We start from the raw sequence: 8,206 nt of genomic DNA, 5'->3' as shown, positions 1-8,206 counted from the left end.
GGGGAGGCCCCCTCAGTCCCGCCCCGCGCCGCCACTGGCCCCGGAGGCCTACATCGGACACCGCCCTCTCCGCACCCCTTCCCACCCCCAGAGCCACCGGGGGCGGACCGGACCCCTCTCCATTCCCAAACACCCCAAAGCTCGCTTTTACCCCGCACCCGCCAACCCAGGCCCCTCTCGCCACCGAAGACAGGGGGCTGCAGCGGGAAGCGGGGCATGGGAGGCAGGGCACGCGAAGCGGGGGGCGAGAGTAGGCGCAGGGAAGGCGAGGAGCCGAACCCGGGCCGAGGCCTGGGCGGGGGGCCAGAGTGGAGAGATATGGAGCAGGGAACAGCAGGGTCAGAGCAGAGGCCCGACGGACTGTGAGAGAACCATCCAGGAGGGGCGGCAAGAGGTGGCGGCGGGCGGGCGCCCCCCGTGAGCAGAGGCTCTGAGGCCCCCGAGGATGGTGGGCGGTTCCAAACCACACCTGGAAGGTGCCACAGGGGCCGGCCGCCGCGCCCCGGATCCCGAGACGCCCCGAGGGCACGGTGTGGGCGCAGCGACCCAGAAGGAGCGGGGCCAAGGGCCAAGGCAGCGGTGCGTGCCTGCACCCCTCCGCAAGCCCTTGACCCGCCTTCCGCGGGGAAGGCAGCTGAGATAAGGGACAAGGCAGGCGTGCCAAACTGGCGCAGCGGCGGCGGGGTGCGCGGCGGCGGCGGGGGACGGGGCGCCAGCCCGGGACGGAGAAGACGGGCAGGGGAGCCCAGAGGGGACACGAGGGGGCGGGAAAGGCGCTGTGCCACCTCCCCCCCTTTCTTCCGGGCCACCCGCCTCGGTTCTCCACTGGCCTCTAGGCTCCACTCGCCTCTGGGCACCTCCTTCCCCCTGACTTCTTGGAGGATTAAGTCGTGGTTGCCTTTGTAAGGCCCATGGACTCTTTAATTATGGACAATAGGGTTTTTAAAGCAAATTAGGCAGGAAAAACAAATTTAAAATTTAAGCTTCCTTTACTGGGTTTTCTTTTCTTTTCTTTTTCACTCCACAGGCACTCAGGGGGTTCCCACCTGCACCCCCCCCCCCAAACACACATATCGAGGAAAGCAGGGCACCTGAAAGGCCCGACAGGGCGGCCGGGTAGCCCTTTCCCGACCGCCCTGTAAACACCGTGGGGTGGCGCAGCAACTAAGGCCCGGCGGGTGTGGTGGGCGGCGGAGTCTGGGGGAGAAGGGAACCGTCCAGGCGCCGGGACGTCCTTGGTACCTGGACAGGGGGTGGGGGAACAGGCGAAGCAGGAGGGGGGACACGAAGCCACAGGCCACCCCCGACTCGATGCGGATTGCGTCCTTGGCCAAGCCGCGGGGCGTGTAAACCCCGACGCTGCGGGCCTTTCTCAGGGGAGGCCCCCCCAGTCCCCCGGGCGCCGCCACTGGCACTGGAGGCCTACATCCGACACCGCCCTCTCCGCATCCCTTCCCACCCCCAGAGCCACCAGGGGCGGACCGCACCCCTCTCCATTCCCAAACACCCCAAAGCTCGCTTTTAACACAACCGCGTCTCTCCCCGCACCCGCCAACCCAGGCCCCTCTCGCCACAGAAGGCAGGGGGCTGCAGCGGGAAGCGGGGCAGGGGAGGCAGGGCACGCGAAGCTGGGGGCGAGAGTAGGGGCAGGGAAGGCGAAGAGCCGAACCCGGGCACGAGGCCTGGGCGGGGGGCCGGAAGGGAGAGATACGGAGCGGGAACAGCAGGGTCAGAGCAGACGCTGGACGGACCGAGAGAGAACCATCCAGGGCGGGCGACGGGAGGTGGCGGATGGCGGGCGCCCCGCGTGAGCGGGAGCTCTGAGGCCCTCGGGGGTGGGGGGCGGGCCCGAACCACACCGGGAAGGCGCCAAGGGGGCCGGCCGCCGCGCCCCGGGTCCCGAGATGCGCCCAGGGCACGGTGCGGGCGAAGCGACTGGGAAGGACCCGCGCGAGGGCGAAGGCAGCTGCGCGAGCGCGCACCCCTCCGCAAGCCCTTGACCCGCCCTCCGCGGGGAAGGTGGGGCACGGGAGGGCTGAGACCCGGGACAAGGCAGGCGCGCCAAAGCGGCGCGGCTGGGGTGGGGGGGATGCGGCGCTTGCCCCGGACGGAGAAGATGGGCAGGGGAGCCCAGAGGAGACACGGTGGGGGCGGGAAAGTCGCTGCGCCCCCGACCCCCATTCATCCAAGCGACCCGCCACTGTTTTCCACTCTCATCCGGGCTCCACTCGCCTATGGGCGGGGCTCCACTGGCATCTGGGCACCTCCTTCCACCTGACTTCTTGGAGGATTAAGTCATGGTTGCCTTTGTAAGGCCCATGGACTCTTAATTATGGGCAATAGGGTTTTCAGAAAGCAAATTAGGCAGGAAAATCAAATTAAAAATTTAAGCTTCCGTAATTGGGTTTTCTTTTCTTTCTTTTTTCACTCCACAGGCGCTCAGGGGGTTCCCAACTGACCCCCCCACACATCGAGGAACGCGGGGCACACGCACGGACCGACTGGGCCTCGGGGTAGCCCCCTCCCAATAGCCGCGCAAAGAACGAGGCGTGGCGCAGCAACCACGGCTCTGGGGGTGCGGTGGGTGGCGGAGTCTGGATGAGAAGGGAACCCTACTCCACATGGGCCCGAGGGCCCTGACCCTAGGCGGACTGGTGACCCCCAAAAGGTCTTTAAACCTCCCGGACGGGACGTGCTAGGTACCTGGACAGGGGGTGGGGAATAGGCGAAGCAGGAGCGGGCACACGAGGCCACAGGCCATCCCCGCCTAGACGCCCATTGCGTCCTTGGCCAACCCACGGGGGGCAGAAACGCCAACGCTGCCTGCCCGTGACGGGGGAGCCCCCCCAGTCCCGCCGGGCACAGCCACTGGCCCCTGAGGCCAACACCCGACACCGCCCTCTCCCCATCCCTTTCCCCGCGCTGGACCCACCCGGGGAGGACCGGACTCCTCTCCCTTCCCAAGCACCCCAAAGCTCGCTGTTACCCACAACCCTGTACCTCCCCGCACCCGCCAACCCAGGCCCCTCTGGCCAAAGAAGGCGAGGGGGCTGCAGCGGGAAGCGGGGCCCCGGCAGGCAGGTCGCGCGAAGCGGGGGGCGAGAGCAGGGGCAGGGAAGGCCAGGAGCCAAACCCGGGCCCGAGGCCTGGGCGGGGGGCGGGAGGGGAGAGACGCGGAGCGGGGAACGCCAGGGTCAGAACCGATGCCCAAGGGACCTAGAGAGAACCATCAAGGTCGGGCGGCGGGCGCCCCCCCTCCCCCCGCGTGAGCCCAGGCTCGAGGCCCCCTGGGTGGTGGCGGGGCTCCAACCATCCGCGGAAGGCGCACGGTGACCCGCCGCCGCGCCGCGCGTCCCGAGACGCGCCGAGGGCAACGTGCGGGCGCAGGAACCGGGAAGGATCCGTGCCGAGGGCGGTGGCAGTGGCGAGCGCGAGAGCACCCCTCCGCAAGCCCTTGACCTGCCCTCCGCGGGGAAGGCGGGGCGCGGGAGGGCTGATACCAGGAACAGGGCAAGGCGCACCAAAGGGGCCCGGCGTGGGTGTAAGCCTTGCCAGCCCCTGACGGAGAAGATGGGCGGTTGAGCCCAGAGGGGACACGGGGGGCGGGGGGCGGGGAAGCGCTGCGCCACCCCCCGCCATGTCGTCAGGGCGACCCGCCACTGTTATTGACTCGCCTAGAGGCTTCAACGCTTCTGGGCGGGGCTCCCACCCGCCTCTGGGCGCTCCTTCCCCCTGACTTCTTGGAGGATTAACTCATGGTTGGCTTTGTAAGGCCCATGGACTCTTTTAATTATGGGCAATAGGGTTTTCAGAAAGAAATTAGGCAGGAAAATTAAATTAAATATTGAAGCTTCCTTAATTGGGATTTCTTTAGTTTTTTTTTTTTTTTCACTCCACAGGCGCCCATGGGGTTCCCACCTGCACCCCCCACACACACATCGAGGAACGCGGGGCACACGCACGACCCGACGGGCCGCCGGGTAGTCCCCTCCCGACGGCCGCGCAAAGACCGTGGCGTGGCACAACAACCACGGCCCGGGGTTCGGAGGGCGGCGGAGTCTGGGGGAGAAGTGAACCCTCCTCCCACGGGCCCAACGGCCCCCAACCTAGGCGGACGGGCGACCCCCAAAGCTTCTTTAAACCTCCGCGCCTGGACGCGCTAGGTACCTGGACAGGGGGTGGAAGAACAGGCGAAGCAGGAGGGGAGACAGGAGGCCACAGGCCACCACCGCCTCAATGCCGATTGCGTCCTTGGCCAACACGCGGGGCGCGGAAACCCGGGCGCTGCTGGCCCGTGACGCGGGAGGCCCCCGCAGTCCCGCTGGGCGCCGCCACTGGCCCCGGAGGCCAACACCCGACACCGCCCTCTCCCCATCCCTTCCCCCCGCTAGAGCCACCGGGGACGGACCGGACCCCTCTCCCTTCCTAAGCATCCCAAAGCTCGCTTTCCCCCACAACCGTGTACCTCCCTGCACCCGCCAACCCAAGCACCTCTCGCCACAGAAGGCAAGGGGGCTGCAGCGGGATGCGGGGCGCGGGCAGGCAGGGCGCGCGAAGCGGGGAGTAGGGACTGGGAAGGCCAGGAGCAGAACCCAGGCCTGAGGCCTGGGCGGGGGGACGGAGGGGAGAGACAGGGAGCGGGTAGGGGCAGGGTCAGAGCAGACCCTGGACGGACTGAGATAGAACCATTCAGGGCTTGCGGCCAGAGGTGGCGGCCGGCGGGCACCCCGCGTGAGCCGAGGCTCTGAGGCTCCGGGGGTGGGGGGCGGGCCCGAAACACCCCCAGAAGTCGCCACGGGGGCCGGCCGCCGCGCCCCGCGACCCAAGACGCGCCGAGGGCATCGTGCGGACGCAGTGACCCCGAAGGCCAGCGCCTAGGCTGAAGGCAGCCTCGCCAGCGCGCACCCCTCCACAAGCCCTTGACCCGCCCTCCGCGTGGAAGACAGGGCGCGGGAGGGCTGAGAGCAGGGACAAGGCAGGCGAGCCAGAGGGGCTGGCGGGGGCGGGGGGGCACGGTGCCAGGCCTGGTGCCAGAAGTCGGGCAGGGGAGCCCAGAGGGGAAACGGGGGGGGTGCGGGAAAGGCTCTGTGCCATCCCCCCCTCTTTCATCCTGGCGACCCATCCCTGTTCTCCTCTCGCTTCCAGGCTCCACTGGCCTATGGGCGGGGCACCACTGGCATCTGGGTGCCTCCTTCCCTCTGACTTCTTGGAGGATTAATAAATACACTTTCACATTTTATAATCTTTACATTTTTAAAAATAATTTCAGTCTTTCTTTGCTTTCTTAGAATTTGATGACACATTTTTGTTTTATATTTGATTTCTGATTATTTACTGAAGTCTTTATCTGATTATGTTGCCCACAATCTTAATGATTCTCACTCACAGTATCTTGTCTTGTGCATTTCGTACATATTTCTTGAAGCTTTATTTGTAGGGATTTCTGAAGGCCTATATTAAATATGGGTTTCACTAGAAAAAAAACTGTCCCATTTCTGCCACCAGCCTGGGATTTTTACCAAATTTTACCAAATTCTTCACATGCATGAGTGCATGTGTGCATACGTGTGTGTGTATGTTTTTGACACCCCATGTAGTATGAGTTTTGATTGACATAACCATGTCATAACTGGCTCATGGTTATTAATTTTAAGAGAAGATACCCTCCAGTATCCCATGCAGAGTCTACAGATAGGCAGTTTTATTTGTCTTCCTTTGGCAAGGATTGTGGACTGTTGATGGCCTGGTCATTGGGATAGTTTACTTGGGCTTTATATTACACTGGGTATGTATACTTTGGAGTTGTATGCAGAAGTGCCTTATATTATATTTTGCACTTATGGTGACCCCTGGGACTTTGTCTTCCCCATATCCTTAAACATCAAAAAAACCAACCACCAAATATACTCAGAACAGCACATGTTCTCAAGATAAAGACAGAATTGGGGCTACTTTCTTTGTTCCTCTTTTGTTCTGAGTATTATTAAGTTTTTACTAATTTTTACAAAATGAATGTAGACATCAATAATTTAGTTCTTTTCGCAAAAGTCACTCACAGTAACTGGTGCTCAAGAAATACTTATTGAAGAGATGAATGAATGATTTCTCAGGTCCTCCTATGTTAGATTGATGGTTCCTCCAAGCTGTCACAGGGAATGGTAGAGAACCAGATCCCTTTCCTAGAGAATATTTCTCTGTATCAATATCTTTTCTACAGGGCAGCACAGAACAAGAATTATGAAGGAAAAAGAAACCCTCTTTCCCATCTTGCCTTTGCTAAGAGAGAACCAGAAAGAAAGAAGGGAATAAGGAAGAGAAAATGGAGGAGAGGAGGGAATGCATGGAATGCTTGGTGGCGGAACTGTGAATCTTAGGCTTCTCTAGTTAGGGTTCATTCATTCATGAAGATCTTTTACATTTCTCTTTCATATCTGGAACTATTTCCAATTCTTGTACAGATGTTCCTGCACACCTATGGCCATAAATGAATGTATTCTGACTCTCAAGGGTTTCCCAACCTCACGTTCTGATCTCATCCCGCATGCAAGTACTCCAATGGGCTGAAGGAGGAATCTAGAGGTTTACTGAAGAGAAGGTTAAACTGAAGATCGACCAGTAGAGGAAAATACTTCCTCTGAGTTCTCTAGAATCCATTTCAGGGCCCTGCTACTTGTCTTTGAACGCTTTTTTCTCTAACTGCTCTTTTGCATTAGATCTTTCAAGAGAAATATGTTTATCCCTTCACCCTCTGGCCTGGCTGGTCTGAATCAGTGAAATCATTCCATGTCTCAGAGCCACATTAATAGAAACATGGCTGTGGATAGTCTGGTTCTTCCATAAGTCACCATGCTTTTAGAAGCACTTCATTATCTCCCAAGATGAATTATGTGACATCCTGTAATGGGACCTAAATATCAGGACCTGTGACCTTTCTCAAGGTGAGCACCATCTCCTCACTCCTTCCCTCTCTTCAAGCCGGCATCTTAACCTCTCCTAAGGACTGTGGAGCACTAATGTACACACCACACACTCCCAAAGATCAGAGCTTGACTGGTTTTTCATCCATGCATGTTTCCTGCAATGAAGGAACGCCTTGCAAGAGCCCTCTTGGGCAGAAATGGCAAGATTTCTGGAGACACGAAAAGGCTGGTTAATGGCTGCCATTAACAAGCAGAGCACAAGAGGTGAGTTGATGGAATATGGCCTCCTTGCTTAATGGAAGCTGGTGACTGACACTGTCCACAGGAGAAAAGACAGTGTTAAGTGGATGTCTAGAATATGGACCGCTCCACAAACTGAGTGGTACTAAAGGCCAGTGTGCCGCCATCGTGTTTGCGGGAAGACTTTCTTGGACTTCCTCCTGACATCACACTTCAATCAAAAACTTTTTGCACAAAATGTCACTTTCAAAGTTGCGGTTTGGGGAGAAAAAAAAAAGTGTCTTTATAAAAAATTCATGGCCACAATGATCTGATAATGCAGTTTTCTGATACCAGCAGATGTTTTGTCTAACATGTTCCCTGAAGCTGTACTCTGTGCCTTCATATCTTTCATTTCCAGTTGCTATCTGCTGACTGTGGGATGTCATGTACGTACCCTATAGCTATGCTCGGCAATTCGCATCTAACACCACCACGCCTTATGAGCTTCACAAGATGCTTGTCACAGTAACTCCGAACTTCCCTAACCATATGGAACACAACACTCTAAAGCCCATAGACACTTTTTTTTAAATTACAGTTCAGATCCTTAAAACATAAACTGTGTGATGTCTAATGAATGTGCGTGAAGAGCGCTGAAAACAAAGTTAACACTTGTTCACATCATCTGTTACAAATGTCCAATTTGGGACAATAAATTTCCTCGGAACCTGTTCTTTTGCTGACTCGTTGCTTTATCTTTTTTCCTCTTTCTCTCAGGTCGTTTTTTTATGAACTATGCATATGTATTAAATGGGATTTGTGTCCCTAGATACCAATTTGCATAAAGTACAAGCTATCATTGGTTGGAGAGAAGCAAATTACTTCTCCGGCAAGATCACCCTTTTTTTTTTTTTTTTTTTTAATTTTAACAAACCGCAGGCAGAGGCTGTTAACAGCACTTAGCCAGATATGCAAAGTATCACTTTTCTCAAAAGCAGCTTGATCAATGAGGGAGAAGAGAAAAAAATTGAGAGGTGATATTATTCAATTAAGTCCCCTATGAA

At 57.7% G+C, this 8,206-nt stretch overlaps 1 long non-coding RNA gene across 1 annotated transcript; it reads left to right on the top strand.

The window, feature by feature from the left end:
- Window positions 1-2,410: 2,410 nt before the first annotated feature.
- Window positions 2,411-7,332, top strand: LOC132008796 (uncharacterized). The gene is made up of 3 exons (XR_009401721.1): window positions 2,411-2,668; window positions 3,900-4,163; window positions 6,459-7,332. It is a non-coding gene; the product is annotated as an uncharacterized LOC132008796 (long non-coding RNA).
- The last annotated feature ends 874 nt before the right edge of the window (window positions 7,333-8,206 follow it).

This window comes from Mustela nigripes, unplaced genomic scaffold, assembly GCF_022355385.1.
Source record: "Mustela nigripes isolate SB6536 unplaced genomic scaffold, MUSNIG.SB6536 HiC_scaffold_1092, whole genome shotgun sequence".
Classification (NCBI taxonomy): Eukaryota; Metazoa; Chordata; class Mammalia; order Carnivora; family Mustelidae; genus Mustela; species Mustela nigripes.
Note: the sequence above shows the minus strand (reverse complement) of the source record. Positions and strands in the feature narration are given on the sequence as shown.